The sequence below is a fragment of the Corvus hawaiiensis genome, chromosome 2, assembly GCF_020740725.1.
Source record: "Corvus hawaiiensis isolate bCorHaw1 chromosome 2, bCorHaw1.pri.cur, whole genome shotgun sequence".
NCBI classification, from domain to species: Eukaryota; Metazoa; Chordata; class Aves; order Passeriformes; family Corvidae; genus Corvus; species Corvus hawaiiensis.
The window spans coordinates 105,901,042-105,919,523 of NC_063214.1; positions in this window are offsets into that span (position 1 = coordinate 105,901,042).

Here is an 18,482-nt window from a genome sequence, read left to right on the forward strand (position 1 = left end):
GGATAAAAGAAGGGGATGAATGCAGAGGCCAAGGTCAGAGCTGAAGATGGGAGTAGGAGGGTGGAGCAGGAGCATGGGCACTGGCAAGCTGTCCTAAATATTTGTTTTTCCTTCCCAACTTTTCTTCTCATGAAAATATCCTTCTGGTACACAGCAAAGACAAAAACTCATTTTTCTTTGGCAAGACACATTTTTGTATATCACAAAGGCATTCTTTCACACCTAAACCTTGTACCTGAAGAAAGTGACTTTTCTGTCTAGATCTGTGCAGTCGATCCCTAATAACACATTGCATTCTAATCCCAAACTTATGACTGAAAATAAGCATCTTGACTCATTCACATTCAAAACCTCTTGCCCAAAAGACACGAAAGATTGAATTCTTTGTTTTAATTGCTCAGAAACAGCAAGTAAAACATGAAAAAAGCACTTTTTATTGTGTGTCCTTTCTTTTGGCAAAAGGCACACTTTGCTGCAAGAAAGCTGCTAGGATAGGAAATTACATAAGCAGGTGAGCTTAAAAGTTTTTTCTAGTTGCTGTTACTTAAAATTTTTCCCTTTCATATTACCCTAGTACACCACTGAAATTTTTCCAAGACAAGTTCCTATTTGACCAGACATTTGGAAAAAACACGTGTGTGGCGCTTTTTTTTTTTAACTTCTAACAAGAAACATATAAGGTTGCTGTCTTTCTGATGCCCATAATTTTCATTACGATGAGTTACATGTATTAAGAAAGAAAATTTCTCCTAAGGCTCAGTGGAAGGGAATTTATACATCTGAAATATATTTAATGTATACATCTTAAATACACTGAAGATCTTCTAATCTGGGTGCTAATACAAGTCTTCACGTTGTCTACCAACAGCCTTTATACTTCTTAAGGAAAGAAAAACATGTAAGGAAACATGAAGTGTTTGACACCAGATGGTTGTGTCCCCTTCCAGAGGGGTTTTTACAGGTGGAAGAAATGGGCCAACAGGAACCTCATGAAGTTCAACCAGGGAAAGTGCAAAGTCCTGCACCCAGAAAGGATCAACCCTGAGGCAAAAGCATGTGGACGTGACACAGCAATGGGTGCTTGCAGCTGGAAAGCCAAACACATCCAGGGCTGCAGCAAAGGCAGCAGGTCAAGAGAGGGGATTCTCCCCCTCTTCATTCTTGTGAGATCTCACCTGGAGCACTGCATCCACCTCTGGGGTCATCAATCAGTCACTGAATTTTAGAAGACAGGACCATAGGAGTGGAGAAATGCCACAAAACATTTTGCCATGTAAGAGAAACTCACAACAAAATACTAAAAGACAAAGTATGATGTGGTGACATAGGTAGAAAGCTCACAGTGTTAAAGGCACCATAAATATTCTATGCTCCTTCAACTGTAGAGAGCACGTTAAAAGAAGCAGGCGGAGAAAAATATATACAGGAATTGCACTTGATGTGACAAATACAGATGAGGCTTTCACCTGATTTCAAGGTAAATTAGGTATTCAATCACTTCATATCTATTATCTGTTTATTTTTCTGTGTTGGAATGGTGCATGGAAAAACACCAGTAAAATGTTAATGAGGTTTAGCAGATCCAGAAAACATGACAATTCACTGCTGCTTTAAGCAGCTCAAACCTAAAGATTTTCAGTAAAGCAAGGCGTGTTGAGAATTCATCTGGAATATAAATGTGCTACATTGGCAAGGGCAGAATACAATACTTTGTCTGACTTCAACAGCTGGTTGCAGCACACCAGGGAGATTGGTAGCAAAGACCTGCAATATTTTTAGGCTGCAATGTCTTCATCAATTCCCACAAGGCAGATGGAGCCTCTTAAATATCAAGTGCTCCTTTCTGTCAAGATTCCCTTACCTGTAAAAAGCTTAGCTTCAGTTTAGTCCCATGTCCACCTAAATTTTCATAAGCCATAAAACCTCTAATGGTAAAGTAACCTTGAAGAAGAAGGGATACAGATTGACTCAATGAGTGCTACTTAGATTCAGAATGATCACAAACTCAAATACTTTACACTAAGAATAAAAATACATATTCTAATAGAAAAGGTAGGGTATAAAAGAAATAATCTATTCCCTTGCAGCAAGCAGCTGAAGTCAATTTGTGTGGTTTTCTATACCTAATGTGAAGAGTTACACTTTTGGGGTTTGCTTTCTTTATTCCTCTCATTTCCTTATTTCTTTTCTTTTTATTAACTTTTCCATCTTTTCTAGATTCTTATTCTTACATCTTTAAACTTTACTCTTTCTTTTTGTTTTGTTTTGTTTCCAGGACAGGAGAAAGAGGGGAAGAAATTAGCAAGGACCTTAAAAGCTGCACATCACCGTTTTTGTTACAAGGTTAATGCAAAACCCGCACATTTTCCTAAGACTGTCCTCAATGAGGAAAGCAGAAGGAGAAGTACCACAGCACAAGCCATGGTCAATTTTTCCTGCAACTGCATATTGAAGAGAGCACTGCCAAGACATCTGCAGAGGAGTGTGCAGATGTGGCTGTTCCTACAAGCACATAATACTCATTTTGAGGTTTTCAAAGAACTGCAAATTACATGTGAGCGAACCAGCTGCTGAACTCGCTGGTTACCTGAGTTGTAACTGCTGAGGCAAGGAATACCTTCCTCTGGCCTAGCATCTCTGGGCCCCAGTTGGTTTCAGCTGCCAGCTGGGCATAGGCTCACACATCTCTCCACCTGCTTTTGCTCACCTCAGATGAGCCCCAACATGCAAAGCTACAAAATGGTGCTGTGCCATCTTCTCTCTGGCTCAGCTTCAAAAAAAGAAGTTGTACTTTGAGCAAAACTTAGGTCGAATGAGTTGCAGATCTGGGAAAATAAAGCCAAGAATTGAGAGAGTCAATGGGTATAATTAAATGGGAGAGGAGGGGCTCAGAAGTCAAATACAAAGGAGCATATATGGCCACCTAGAATCACCCAGATTAAAGAGCCAGTTAAACCAAATACAATCTCCCATGCAGAAACTGACAGAATGGTTTGCATAAAGCCTCTGTCCACTCCAAGTGAAAGCCTCAGCACAGCTCATCCAAAACACTTATAAACCACAAGTCAGGCCCCCAGAAATCATGCTGCTCTAATAACTATACGTGCACTTTTAGACACTGCATACTGTGTCCGATTATTTTTCCAGGAATCTCCTAGCTTCAGTGTGTAAGTGAACAGTTTAATAGTCACTACAAAAGGGAAGCAGCAAACAACAGTCCCTACTCTCCATATGAGGAAAGCTCCAGCTATCATACCTAAATTCCCCACACCAGGCAGGGGGGTATTTTAGCCAGCCTCCCCTGTCTCCTCTAATCTCATCTGTTCTATTTCCTGGGCCTTCTCATGCTCCCTCCTCCATCTCAGTCTGTCTGCACACTTGCATTACACCATCCCTCTCACACTACATCCCACTGATCACATCTCCAGAATGAGGCTTTTTTGTTTTCCTTTGCTTGGTTGTTTTGTTTCAGTTTTCTTTTAAATAAGTTGCAAGTGCCTTTAAATGAGTAAAATAAATGACAGCCATCCTGCCATTCTGACTCCACTGAAAGTGATGAAAATATGCAGTTGTTTTGAGTGAGGAAATAAAAACTGAGATGGAGATCAGGAATAAGGAAATTACATGTAAATTAGGCACATGTCTCAGTCTCACTGGACTAAATTCAGATGCATGTCACAGAGAAGAATAACGATATGCTCACTGCTCACTTATGGAAGGAGTGAATTTGGTCCAGAATATTTTTTTTTTTTTTAATTTATGAAGATGAAGAAAAGTTATTTCAAAATATTAAAAAGTAGTTTCTGCATGATGTCTGCAAAATGATCACAACCTCAGCAAAAACATCTGTATTTTTTTATGGACATGTATTTGTTTATGTGCTACAATGCAGCAATATTTTGTACAGCTATGACTTCATTTCAACATTTGCATAAAAAGGTTGCTGAGAGTCAAATTTTAAGGTGAGTTAATCCATCTCCAGAATTACATATACATTAATATCCTTATTCAACTCATATATAAGGTTATACTAAAACCCTCTTTCCTTTTTATCAAAGAGCTTCAACTTGAATCACTTCTAACATTTATCCTGAAATTAAAAAAGTTACTTCAAAGTATAACTCAATTGCAGGAGTGATGATAACATTTTTAATTGTCTAAAGTTAGAATTTTGTGGTTTATTGTGTTTGCATTACAAAATTTATCAAGTTAAATGTAATTTTTTCAGGATATGTAGTATTTTACATAGAACTTGGTAATTTCCATCTAATTCTTCTCCTGTTTTCAGTACACACCACTCCTTTAACTTGAATTATGTAGTAAGACCTAAAAGCACTGTTTCAAAGCAAAAAATCTGTTTATCATCTACTAGTTAAAACAATGCTTTTCATTATGAATTGTAATCTGTAATATTTCATCTTTATTCAATGCTACCCTAGTAATCTAACAGCAGCATTTCTCCAATTTTTTCCTCCTCTTTTTCATCTGAATTTTGGATGCCTTTTCTTGTCCACTTTGTAAAAAATTTATTTGCCCTTAAATTTACTGAGGTGTAGCTAATATGTGCTTCCTTTGATGTTTGAATGATTTAATCATCAGTTGTCAACTAAAACCAGCATTTTATTATTTCTCCCAAGGCACAAGGAGAGCTATTTTTTACTTACACATGAAACTTTGCAGTGCAAAAAGTCAGCAGTGTTACATCACTACAGAACTGATGTTGTATCAGGCACTTGAATGAATGCACACAAGAGAAAAGTTCTGTGGGTAGATCTGTGACAAGTACTTTTGTACAGATTTTGTTTCACTCTTTCAATCTGTTATATGAAAAGGTTCAATTAAAGCTCCTTTAGACTTTGCTGCAACACTTTTAAACAGATTTTTTTCTTTAAAAGATCTGATGCCTTTTCTTGGTCTTGAAAGCAAGAATCAAACATGGTTAGGAGGGAAAAAGGGATTTTGCCTTGGTATTTATTTTAAGGATCCTTAGGTGCACACGTCCAGATGGAATGCCCTGAAATGCACACCACAATGCACACCCCCAAAAGATCTGGTATAACATTATAGGTCTTACTAATTAGCATATCTATCAAAGATTCCCCAATGAGTGAGCCCCCCTCCCCAAGGAGCCTTCCCCTGGATGGTTCTATCTTAGTTTACAGAATGTGTTCTGGAGAAGACCTTGGGGTCTGGGGCACACTGATCCCTAGCTACGAAGCTTCTAAAATGTTTAGTCTTCTAGCTTGACAAACAAGACCAAGAATGTAGACAAAAAACCACTAAGAATACAGAAGTTACAAGAAGGTATATAAAAGGATGTATAAAAGAAAAGGCAAAAATCATCATGGCATCAGATCTAGCTTGGTTTTTAACTAAAGCTGACTATTAGTCTAGAGATGTGCATAAATTCCAAAGCAGGAGTTGCCAGGTGTCTGAACTATGGGAACAGGTAATGCAGTTACCCTTGGGTCACCTCCTTTAGGTAAGTTTCAGAGTGCTGCCATTGGCAGAGAGGCTGCTCATCCAAGTGTGAATGATACAGAAGCCCAGAAAAAGACAACTCTCATGCCTCTGAGCAGGTGACCCTGGATCTCTTGCTGAAATGAGATATTACTGAGATAAGACAGAAGAGAAAAGATCCAACAGTAAGAGGCAAACATTACCTCTCTTCTGCAGAGGCACTCAACAGTTTATAAGGGTGATATCAAGCACCCTTGCTCCTCCACAAGTATTAGCTCTGCAGAAGGGCTGCTCCTGGCTGTACTTAGGCACTTTAAAATGCAATGCACAACTAGTACAATTTGCAGATGTATTATTCACCACTTACTCTTGTCAGCAAAGCATCTGCCAAGTTTAAAGCAAGTGCCATATGAAGATCATCAGATAGGGCCAATTCTTCACCCTGAAACAGTGCTTGGTTTTAACCATAGCATTTACTGCAATGAATGAGTTTAACCTCCAAAGGGGGACTGCTATTCATTTAATAGTTGAATAAAGTTTTACACAAATTCTGTTACATAATGGCCAAATCAGATACAGACATCAGATAATAGTGTCCCAGCAACTCAGAATGCTCTGCCCACAACAGGATTTATAGATCTAACCAGACCCTCATTTTCTGCCTTGGAGATTCTGCCATATTAAAAATGGTGGAGAAGGAGGAATAAAAACCACTTCAATAGTAACCAAAAAATTAAGAGCGTTTTTGCCAGTGGAAAATATTTGTTTGGGGCAGTGTCAAGGAAAAAAAAAAGAAATCCTAAGTCTTTTAACATAATTTGAAACCAGATCCTCCTCAGAGGAATGGAAAAAGAAAAAAAAAAGAAAGCTGTTGTCCCGAGGCAAGGGATGAAGGCACACTGCAATATTTCCAACTAAAGGTCGCTGCTCCCATGACCATCCTCCTACAAACACATACTGCTGCTCTGAAACAACACAAGGCTCTGGGCACAAATGAAGCGAGACTAATTCCATGAGATTTATTTTCCTGCAGAAGAATCCAATCAATGTGTCTCACACTAATACTGCTCTGACTGTATTTGCTTTTAGAAAGCGTGGCTGGGACATGGAGGCAAAGAGCAGGAGCCAGCAGGATTAGAGAGTCTACTCTGATGGGTAACAGCAGGAAGGCCTCGCCACCTCAGGATGGGGTTTTGAGCAGGAGAGAGGAAGCCGTCTCCTCCCTTCTCAGATTCTTGTTTCTAACACTGCATCACAATTCCCAGCCCTCATCATGGAAATGCACCTTCTTTTTAGCACATGGCAATGAGTTCATGGCAAAGACCACAGTTATGTTAGTACAACTGAGAGGGTTGCAGGAACAGGAGAGAGCAGCCAGGAGATGAGAAAGGTCAAAAACTTCTTGTCTCCAAAGAAAATACACTGCAGAGCACCCTCCTGAGAGCTTGGCTGGCTTCAGCCAGGCTCCTGGCTCTCCAGAGCTACTTCCCAGGCCTTGGCCCAGCACATCTGCTCCCTCCCAGCATCAGCTGCATTTGCAATAGTAATGTGAATTTCACAATACTGTTTTCTGATAGCCCTTCTGCTCTTGTATAAAGAAAAATACTTGTACATTAAAAAACAAACCCAAAAAGCATTTGTGCTATGAAAGACAAGTTTAATAGTGTGAACCCTGATGACTCAACTTATCTAGAAGTAAAAATGCTGCATGAAATCAATCATTTGTTAATGGGTTTATTTCATGTCTTTGTGGACTGACTCAATAACACAAAGTTCTGTACCTGCAATACTGCCATGTAAATTTGACTAGGTAGGACACAGGGTTGCTTTCCCCCAATTTGTCCGTAGTTTCTCCCAAAGATAATCAACTTGCTCCTGTCTATGTAATGTGAAAGCAATTCAAAATAGAGGTGGTTTTCTCTCTATACACATATGACCACAACAAAGCAAAAAAATATGGAATTGAAAGAGAGGCCATTGGCTTTATCTACTCCCAGACAGAATAAGCAGATTAATGAAGTGTGACATCACCTGTTCTCCTTTGCCATGCCCTGCCACCAGCAGTGTCGGAAGCAGTGTTGTGACATGTGGTGAGCTACCACAAGAGCTTGCACTTGCCAGCTGCACACTCCCTGCTGTCTTGTTTGTGCCAGCTTTTATGTTGTTCCTCAGAGTTCTCTGTGAGCCAGTGTAACTTTTGCAATGCACAGAAACAGCCTGGCAATAACTGATGACACTTCTGTTGTTCTAGTGAGTCAAAATAGTACAGCACAAGGTGAGCCACTAACCAACAGCCTCTGCCAAGGAGAAAGCAGTCTGAGTGACCCTGCATAGATCATTTTGTCCTTTACCTCAGCTTCCTTTTTCATAAATGAGGGTCATTTAGAAAAAGGCCTGCTATTAGAAATGGTGTTTTTGTTCTGAACGTTCACCAGTTGTTTTGGCCAGACTTGTTTTTGTTTTCCCAAGTTTTCACTTTCCTGTAGTTCACCAGAAGCCAGTTGCTTGTTAATTGGAGGCTAAGCAGGAAGAGGTAAGCAGCCTCTTCCTAGCAGTGTGCCCACTGTCCATGATCAGCAAGGAGCTGCTCCAGCACACAAGGCTCCAGCCAGCATTGCACAGCATCTGCTCTGGGGCCTTACCAGCCTCTGCACAGCTGGTTGAGGTTCTTCCAACACAGAGCTACTTCTCTGCTGTGTAAACCTGCACAAGGCTTGGGCACAACATTGCTTCAGGAGATGAGAGTCTTGAGAACCAGCTCAGCATTCCCAGACAGCTAAAATTCAGTGCCTTGGTCTGGATTTTGAACGCAATTTTGAATGCAAATTTTACTTACGTGACACTTAGGTCTTAGAGAGATGTTAGAGAGATGTTCCCTCTAGAACCAGCACTTTTACAAAAACAAATGCAAACCAATTTGGGTCTCTGGAAGTGGGATAGGTATGCGTGGGAATCCAGCTCCTGGCCTTGCACTCAGCACCTTCCTCAAGGTCCCCTGGTTTAAAATGGAAGCCTGATATGCTAAGAAACTCCCCATTTGAAACCACCATTTCCTGAAAAAGATGAAACCTTTCAGATTCTAAGAAGTATTACCAAAGTCTTTAGCAGCTACAACCAAGGCTCTTTCCACTGATGCTCTATGTGTTTTCAGGACACATATGCACCAGGAAGTGTTGAGATTAGTCAATAGCAAAGGCTGCTCTCTCCACAGAATCTTGTTTTCATCTCCTAAGTGAAAACATTCCTTTTAAGTGAAACCTGTAAATTTCAGATGCAGAGGTATCAGACAGCTTGTATTTTTGTTATATAAGAACTGCAATTTGACCAATCATTGATAAGCTATTCAAATGACAAGAAGAGCTCACACAATTCCACTGTAGTTAAAAATAAAATCACAAAACCATTTCTAGATTGTTTTATTGCTATTATCTCTGAATCTTGAGATTTAACATTTAACCTTACTGCAGCCCTTCACATAAAGCGGACATATCTGAATAACTAAGGTTGTCTTGGATACAAAGAATGCATGGCCTGATTTATTAGTGACTGGCCCCTTGCTCAATGTATCTTTCACATTTTCAGTGCTCTGAGTCTTAAGGCTCATATTTGACTCAGAACAGGTCATAAAAGTTGCTTTCATTTTTAGTACTAATTCCATGTACTTCAGCATTTTGGTTGGAACATGTGCAACACAGCATATAGCAGGAATTCTTCCAAAGGATGAATTTACATTTTGTTTTTACAAAGCCATTTTGCAACTCAGTCTCAACTCTCAAACACAATTCAAGTTTAAATAAGCCAGCTAGTGGGATGTTGCACTTTCTTTCAAACCTCATCAACAACAGTTGTGCAGCACTATGTAGTTTTCATTTGTGTGAGACTCAGCACATTTTCTTCTCTCAACTTCATATGGGTTTGTACCTGCTGAACCTCATTTAGAATCTCAGTTTAACTGGAGAATTGCTTCCTAAATTTACTGCACATATCATGAAAACTAAACCTCTCACATTACACAAATACATAGGGAGGGCCTGGGTATGAGGAATACTCATCAGTGCCAACAAATGACTATGAATAAACAAGAAGGGAGAATTAAATCTGGTTCTTTTAAAACATTTATAATCCTCTGTGAAATATTTGGCAGCCTTTTTGAGAAAGGACATTGATGTAGTCCAGGGAGAGTCAATGAGAATGATAAAATTTGATTGTTAACATGCACAGAAAGTCTGGAAATACATGAATACCATTGAAGTCTAAGCTTTTAAACTCTTCAACTGGTGTTTCATAAAGGAATGAAGAAAAACCAGCAGTATCACTCCAGAAATAGGACAGTGCATTTTGCAGAGCAATAACAGAGCAATAATGGAGTTCCTTGCTGTGGTTTTAGGAATAAGAGTTCTGTTGGCCTACTCTATGGTTATATAATACCTCATCTAGCACTGAGAAACCCTGAGCCCAACTCCAAGCTCTCTGAACATTTTTACTGAGATGCCAGCATTCCCTCATTTATACACGTTACACCAGTGTCCTGTCTGCACTAAGTTCACATCCAAAGATTCAATTCAGTAAACAGGGAGCACATCCAAGCTCTTCCAATTACTTTGTCATTTCACACAGTTTAAAGATGAAGAAAACACAGGTAAGTTAAAGAACAGACTGAGATTTTTTTCTCCCTCTAGGAAGTGGTGCTGTTGTGCACATATACTGCCATCCTTACACGGAGGCACATACACCACAGGAAGAGTGTATGCATTCACAGTGAGTGAGTTTCCTGTGCCCTGAATCACATCTGAGGATGCATCATATTTCCCCTCCTCCCCCTTTTCTGTCCTTACTCTCAGCCTTATTTAATGGCACTAGTTTTACTTCAAAGGGGATTTAGACTGAAAACAACCATATGTTGCTCTACGACCCTTTGCTATGGCTGGGTCCTGGTGTCAGAGCTCTGACATTATCAGGCTGATGACAAAGAAACATACTGAAATTCCAGCATCCCTAGGGCAAAAGCTCCCTACTTCAGCACTCGGTTAAGTGTTAAGTGACCCAACAGACTCTACAGGCTTCATGATGAAGATAGACTGAAATGTTCTGTTCTTCTCCATTTCCCCTTCATGTCTGCCCACCAGACAGCCTCTGCTGCTGTAAATTTCCACCAATTCATTTAGCTGACTGAATTTTAAAGCCCCACCTTGCCTGCTAAACTCAGTAAGCGCTAGACATTAAGAGGAACAGGAGCAGTCATTTTTTTTTCAGAGTGAAAGCGTGAAAAAGACATAAGGAAGACATTAAAATGACTGAGGGCACCCTTACACTGAGCAGTGGAGTATGGCACAAAGATCCTCAAACTGTCAGCAGTAAATGAGTTCCAGAACAAGCAGCAATGTAACTACATCAGAACCTCATTATTTGTGGGCTAATTGCCCTTGCTGAGAAGCACCATGTTAATGCAGCTATGGTATTTCCAAGATGCAAGATCCCTGGGTGTGTGACTAAATCAAAACAAAAATTCATTTCTGTTAATACAAAGCTTTAAAAATAATGCTTTTGACAAAAGATGACATTAAAAACCCCAGACACAATCCTCTTAAGCTTGTCATTGTAGGCATTTTCTGTTATACACAAGGTCAAACTCATTAGGACACAGAAACAGATCTGAAATCTCTCTAATGTCCTCCACAGCAGTCTTGGCAGCTTTACAGAGTGCAGCTCACTCTCTTACTCTGCTTCACTGTGAGTAAAAGTTTGAACTAAAGCTTTGTCTCGTGCTCTGAGCAAAGGAGGACAACCATTACATTCATCCTTTCCCATCAGTTCCAGTAGCCAGACAACTACTGGCCACAGAGAAAGAGACTGACACTGTGATGGGGATTAACAAATTCTTTGGGAGTTTTTGGTTTCATCTCTTAATCCAGTACATATTTCACAGAAGCAGTTTCAAAAACCAGAAGAAACCACCCTGAATTCCCTGGAGCCTATAACAAAACAAGCTCCCACAGGACCACATTTCAAATTCTCTCCCAAACATAGAAAAGAAATAACGTAAGAAAAGGTGTTCTTTTTTCTCCCAGTCTTCAAAATCAATACTCTTACCACTGTGTTACAAGGGTGAGCTTCCAGGGCTAACGCTAAGTCCTTCAAAATTTGTTTCTGAATTAATTTTAAACAAGTTTCATCAAATTAACCCCACTACCACAATTAATCCATCAAATACCACTTCTGTCAGATCAAACTCTTCTCCTCAAACATTCCTACTAATGTATTCCACGTCATCATATTAAGCACCTTCAAACTGCTTGGTTTGGACCTGCCTCTTTGTCCTGTAATTAGAAGCAATGGCATTTCAATACTATAAATACATCATTAAAAAGATAAATCGGCTTTTACTCCAAGACTCAACTAAATTTTTTAAACCAACAGTAATCCCAAAGCCCTCAGGTGCGAGTAGTTATCAGCTTATAAAAAAATTTACATTACATGTCTGCTCATTTCCATGAGTTCCTCCCAAGATTAAAGTAATGCATCCATACAAGATGACAAGAGCTTGGGAAAACCTCTCAGCTCCAACATTCACTTGTATTGGATGTACCTGCACATGGTACATTGTGATCATTCACTCACTTTTTCATCCACATCTGTTTACTGAGGCAAATATTGCTCAACCAGAACTCTTTTGCATCACCAGAAATAGTCTGTCTTGTTACACTGGTTTTGATATATTCATGCCTTCTATCAGAGTGCAGTAACACCAACAGCAGAACAAATCAACAATAAAATTAGATGGAGCCTAATCAGCCTAACAACCATTTCTGTTCACTTGAAGACAATCACACTCAGAGTGCAGCCTGCTCCCTGCCTCTGTGTTTCCCAGGGACTCCTCAGACACACATCAGGAATGATATGGCCTAAACAGGTAAGCAGCAAGGTCTCGAATTCCTTCTGTCCTTAGACTTCCAAGCTCCGGTCCCGTTGGTGACTAGTGAGGCGCCTCTCTGAGGACCAGCCTGTAATACCCTGCTGTGTTGGAGGACGATGCCTTGCACTCACTCAACACGTGTGGACATGAAACTGAAACTGCCTGCCTATAAAGCACTTATAGGTGCTGTTTAGGTGTTCCTTAACCTGTCACATGGCCTTCCTGTCAGCAAAGGAGAGCCAGAGAAGGCCACCATTTAGATGCAGGGTAACCCTATGCCAGGAAGGGCTACCAGAGTAGAGCAGCGTTACCTGGCATGGGCACACAGGCACAGAAAACACCTTTAATACAAAATTGGCCAAAAAATAAGCTTTTTTTCTAAAACTCTGATGACTTACCCTCTCTAAAGTAGAACTGGTTCTTACTGAGCCCCTTTTCTCTTAATCGACGTGGTTTTTCAGCAGTTACTCCAGTATGAAGCCCTTAGAGCCCCTGCAGACTGGTACTGCTGTTGAGCCGTGCCACCTTCTGGCACTTCTGAGAAACACAGACTGGCTGGGAATCGCCGCCGGAGTCCCAAACTCCCACGGGAAAGGATGGCCCTGTATATGTCTGAGCTGTTTCCAACCCCACTCTGGACAATTTCAGTAACTCTTTACACAGTGAAGTATTTTTTCCATATATACAGACAGAATTTCCCGAGGCAACTTGTCTGTTGCCTCTTGCCCTTTCCTTGTGCATTTGTGTGAAGAGTGTCTCCAGCTTCTCCAGAAATACCTCTTAATATTTAATAATTAATATGTAATATTTAATTAATTTAATATTTGGAATGGAACTAGTTCTCTCCAAACCTTCTTCTTCTCTTCTCTTCTCTTCTCTTCTCTTCTCTTCTCTTCTCTTCTCTTCTCTTCTCTTCTCTTCTCTTCTCTTCTCTTCTCTTTCTCTTCTCTTTCTCTTCTCTTCTCCAATTCTCTGGTTTCTGTGACTTTTCAAAAAGGATAACATATCTTAGCAATGACACCAGCAAGTTATCAGCACTCTGAAATACACCCAAGCAGGTCCCACCCATCTTTTTTCTTATATATTTAGCTCTAATTTTTACAGACAGTCCATAGTCACCTTGATACTACTATTGGTGTGTGCTGTTCCAGCCTTGCTCTTTAGCACAGAGCCGATGCTGGTGGCTACACACCTACACAGGTCTGTCAGAAATACCTTATTTAAAAACCTTGATAGAGCAATTCCAAGGCACTTCATGGTTTGCTTAATCTTCTGTTACTGAAACCAGGCAAGTATGTAAAAAGAATCTGTTCTCATTAATGTTAAAACCAGCTTTCAAGTTTGTGTAAAAATATTTAAGTGATCTGAAGGTGATTAAAAAAAAGCCTTACAATTATTTTTGGTTTCAATCTTGTGGTCATTTGACACCTGTTACTTTGATTGCTTGGCAATTATATGAAGATATTATTTCATACCTGATATATACAAATGTATATAAATTACACTGTTAGCTTTACTTTTCTAGGTGACGGCTTGAGAAATACTGCAAAACCTCAGTGATTAAAAGGCAGGTTAACAGGATAATAGATATGTTAAATCCATCCTGCTTTCAGAGGGAGCTCAGGTCACAAAAGCAGTACAATAGTGCTCATATGAGAGTACCTGACTGTTCCTTTAAGGAACACAGCCCTGCCCTGCTTCCTAAATGTCTGTAAGGCAGCTCTGGCCCTCAGCTGCAGCTTTGTGCCACCAAGTGCAGGACTGATGAGACCTTCAAACAAGAAAATAGGTTCTCACCTATTCCTGTAAGAGGTACTGTTTGCGTAGTGTTAGCAACAATCAAAACCAGCCACAGAACAGTCCAGTTTGAAAGAGACTTTCAGGGATCATTGAATTCAACCTCCTCCTCAAAGCACAGCTCCAGCTGTGGGCAACTGCATCATGACACGAACAAGTAGGACTGCAATTGTTCACCCTGTGGAGTAATATCCCATTTCACACAGAACTCATCTGGCACATTGTAAACAAATGGATAATCCTAAACCAGAGTAAATGAAATGCATGTTTAAACACATTTCAGTGATCATATTTTAAGGGATTTTAGGCTAGATCCCACTAATACCCCTTTATAAATAATTAATTATTGTGTCATGTCTCTACAAAGTACTTTTGGTTTTATATCCTGTATACATAAAGGTCTGTCCCTCATCAATTTTTTAATTGCACAGAACAAAAGATTGATGGACCAACAGAGCTTTGGAGGGTGGAGGGAAGGAGGGATGAGTTTGCTGTATGGAGTGAAATTATACTCCTGCTTAACATACAAACCAGTCAGTACAATATTGCAGAGATTTTGATGACTTGTCATGTGAGGAAAAATACATAATACCCTTTCACTGAAAACTGAGGGCTGGAATGCAGGACAATTTAAAACACCATTTAAAATTATGTTCTAAAATTAGAAGGCAGAAAAGATTAAGATTATTAGGACTGGTTTCCATTACACCAGGATCAGGAACCTGTTCCATCCCTTAGCCTAAATATGACTTGCTAAAATGAATACCAAGAGAATGCATTATAGATATCTATACTTAAATACTATGTTTTGATGGAAATATGTTCAAATTTTTCATGTTTTCATTTTTATCATATTAAAACGAATTACTTGCCTCATTTCAGATAGTTTTTCATGCACAGTTTGTGTTAGAAAAACCTTTATTATAAATTATAAACACCAAGATAGTGTTTTGCAACTGGTTTAATTAACTGAAATGTACTTCAAGTGTGGTGGACTGAAAAGGTCAGTCTATCAAAACATTCAAACTTAAAAAATTTATGTCTCATCAGGAAGGTGAATAGAATTTGTAAGTAATGAGAGATGATTGGTTTTGCAGGTCTATCCAAAACTTGGAAGTCATAGAATTAGTACCTCTCACCCTCTGCATCTACTTTATTTGGAACTGAAAAGAAAATTTGTATTATTCCAAATTCTGTGTTGTTTCCGAGCTCTGAATAAACAGCTCAGTTAGATGAAACAGTTCACCCGAAATGAAGGAAAAAGCTCTCTCTAAACCTGCATGAAAAAATGCATTAAAAATAAAACGTGTAATAAAAATTAAAAGTATTTATAAAAAGTAAAACGAAAAGTATAACAGTAAAAAAAAAAAAGTATAAAAAGTATAAATACAGTGGTCTTTGGCCATCTTTAGCACAGGCAATGCCAGCATATCTTGCTGCAGTTTCTTTACACCAGGAGACCTGCTCCTGGGGCAGGGGTGGAGGGAGACGATGGAGAGTTTTTCCTCAAGGCTGTCCAAGTAGCAGAATGGGAGCACTCCAGTTCTCCAGCAGCTTACCCTGACTGACACATCACCACCACCTGCCTTGCCTGCCACCTCTCCTGCCTCCCTCGACCCCACCTTCTGCCCTGCCCACTGCCCAGCCCAGGACTGTGTTACCTCCCCACCAGCTGCCCAAGCCCCTGCTCAGGGCTGCTCAAGGCCCTGCCTTTACCCTGCAGAGGAGGCCCTGCCTGCTGCAGGCAGTTGCCCCCATCACTACCTGTTCCTCCCTCCCATGTCCCCCATCCTGCCCTGCTCCTGCTGCCCAGCCTGCCCCACCAGGTCTGTCGCTGTCCCTGCTGTCCCAGCCCACCCACCCCATCATCCTGCCCTGGTTCCTCAACATCCACACACACTCTCCCCAGCCCACCCCTGCTGGCTGGTGTTGTTGAGGATATAGAGCCAAACCACAATGACAAACACTTCCCAACCAGCTTGTTTACTTCATCTGGGTGGAGAACATGTTTCATGTGTTTGGGAGTCAGGAGCTCCACCTTGCCAGCATTTCCAAGCTTCCAACATGGCTATTTCTCCAGCAACCATAGAGCAGTCAGATTTTTCTCCAAGCTTCCCCTGTCATGACTGCTGTTCCTTTCCATCTTAGTTTTCCAGCTGCTCACTCTCCTGAACAAAGAGGTTACCAGGAGGGAAGCAGCCAGGGTACCCTTCATTACAACCTACCATCAGAAAATGCTTATAGGCAGCGACCATATCCAAACCCCTGTGCCAGAGAAGGAAACAGAAGCAGCAGCTAGAGAATGCTAAGGAAAGTACCTCTAACCTCTAGCATGTCCTAGGCACTTCTGCCAGTTTCCAGGAGTTGGCTCGATGAGTCTTGTGTGTTCCTTCCAACTCAGGATATTCTCTGATTCTATGACTCCATGAAGCTGTCTCACAACAACCCTCTTTCTGAAGGACAGGGAAAGTTTCCAAGCCCTGCTTCTGAGATCTTTTGAGGGAACAAACCTTTTATATTTGTCCCTGTGTTACAGAAAGCAAAGAAAATGCAACTCTCCTCGGTACAAATACAATTTCAAGTTTGGAAAAATAATCAGAGATCCTTAGCTCTTTCATGTTTCTTCAAATCATATAAAACAAACATTTACAGCTGATTCCACATGGCTTTTTATTTTCTTCCAGGGAGAAATTAGATTTCACAGTTGAAGGAATTGAGCTACATCCAGAAAAAGGGCGGTTGTCATACCTCGCAGAACTTTGTATACAGCACAAGCCACTCTTTGCACTTTCTGCCCTGAACAGCCATCCATCCCTTCAGCACAACCATGCAAGCACAAACTGACTCAGCACAAGAGACTCTGCTCACAGAGCAAGGGCAGCCTGCACAGGGAAAAGGCAGTGCAACACAGACATATTTTATTCCTGGACCTGTAACCTCATTTTGAAAAAAAAAAAAATAATAAAAAAGAGAGAGAAAGAAAAAGTCAAACATTTCATCTGGCATAATTTACGCTGTTGTGATTTCTTTTCCGTGAGCAAAAAAAAGAAGACCATTGTGCAGTGGATCTGGACAGGAAATAGTTTAGTTTTGCTGTCAAGATTTTTTTGAGGGATTGAAATGGTTTTCTTTCCTGAATTGTAATGACAAGTCGAAATCTGGGTAACTTTTTTTAAACTTCAGCCAGAGCGATCCTGTACTGAAGTGGTTTATACTTGCTGCAGCGTAAGCAGCTGCTCCTTCAAAGGCTGAATACTCAGCATGCTCTTTCAGAGAAACAAGGGATGTACAGGCTTTTTTGAGACTTTTAGGTGTTTCTTTTAACCTGTACCTTGAACCTTTGATTGCACCCTTAGAACTAGGTCTTGAGCCTGCCACAGGCCCACAGTCAAAGAGGCAGAAGGTGTGCTTTTAGATCACAGGGGGATCCAGTATGTCATTTATTATGCAAGGGCATATCCACAGACACCAGGTACCTAAATTGAACAGAATATTGTTTTCAGCTAATTACCTTAAAGAGCATGTGTCTTTTATCAAGAAAATAAAATTTGAACTATTATATTTAACTGTACTTATAATTTTATTTTGTAAATATATTTAATAAATCTTGTAGGATTTTACTAGCTATTTCATAACTTGTATTTAATGTATTTAACATCTCTCCCTGCATTTCAATACTATTTATTAACAAAGAAGTGTTGCAAGGTGCAGTTTAAAGAACATAAAACTCTAATATTTAAAGGAAATTACATATTATGATAAATCCTTTTGTCTCTACTCATTTCTTGGCACAGCTTTTTCAAACCTGGAGATTGTTTTGCTAGTGTTTCTAGAAGTAGTAATGGAAGTACCTGGCCTATTTTCTAAGCCCCACTAAGTGTAGGTTGTAGTCATTCCATGGCTTCAGCTGCTGCTGTCTGGGCTCTCAGTGGTCACAGTGTTAGAGCTGATGAAGATTAGGACCCAGGTCTCAATGAGCAACATTATCAGTCCTGGGAGTTCAGGCAATTGATCTGATTAATTCAAGCACCAGTAGGTTAAGAAGTTTCGTAAAGATCACACAGTGACAACCCCAGGAAAAGGACCTGCAAATAGTGCTTTAAAATAAAATAGCTGAAGTTCCATCTCCCCCATCCTTTTCCCTGGCCTGCTGCACCCCTGTGAGCCCCATGAACCTCAGTGGGATTCACAAGGTTTTTTACATTTTCTATCAAACCTAATATTTTAATTGCAGTGACAGCTTCTCTAAGCTATGATGAACTAACTTCTAACTTCATACTAGCTTCTCCTGGAGGCACTCAGGGCAAGTACC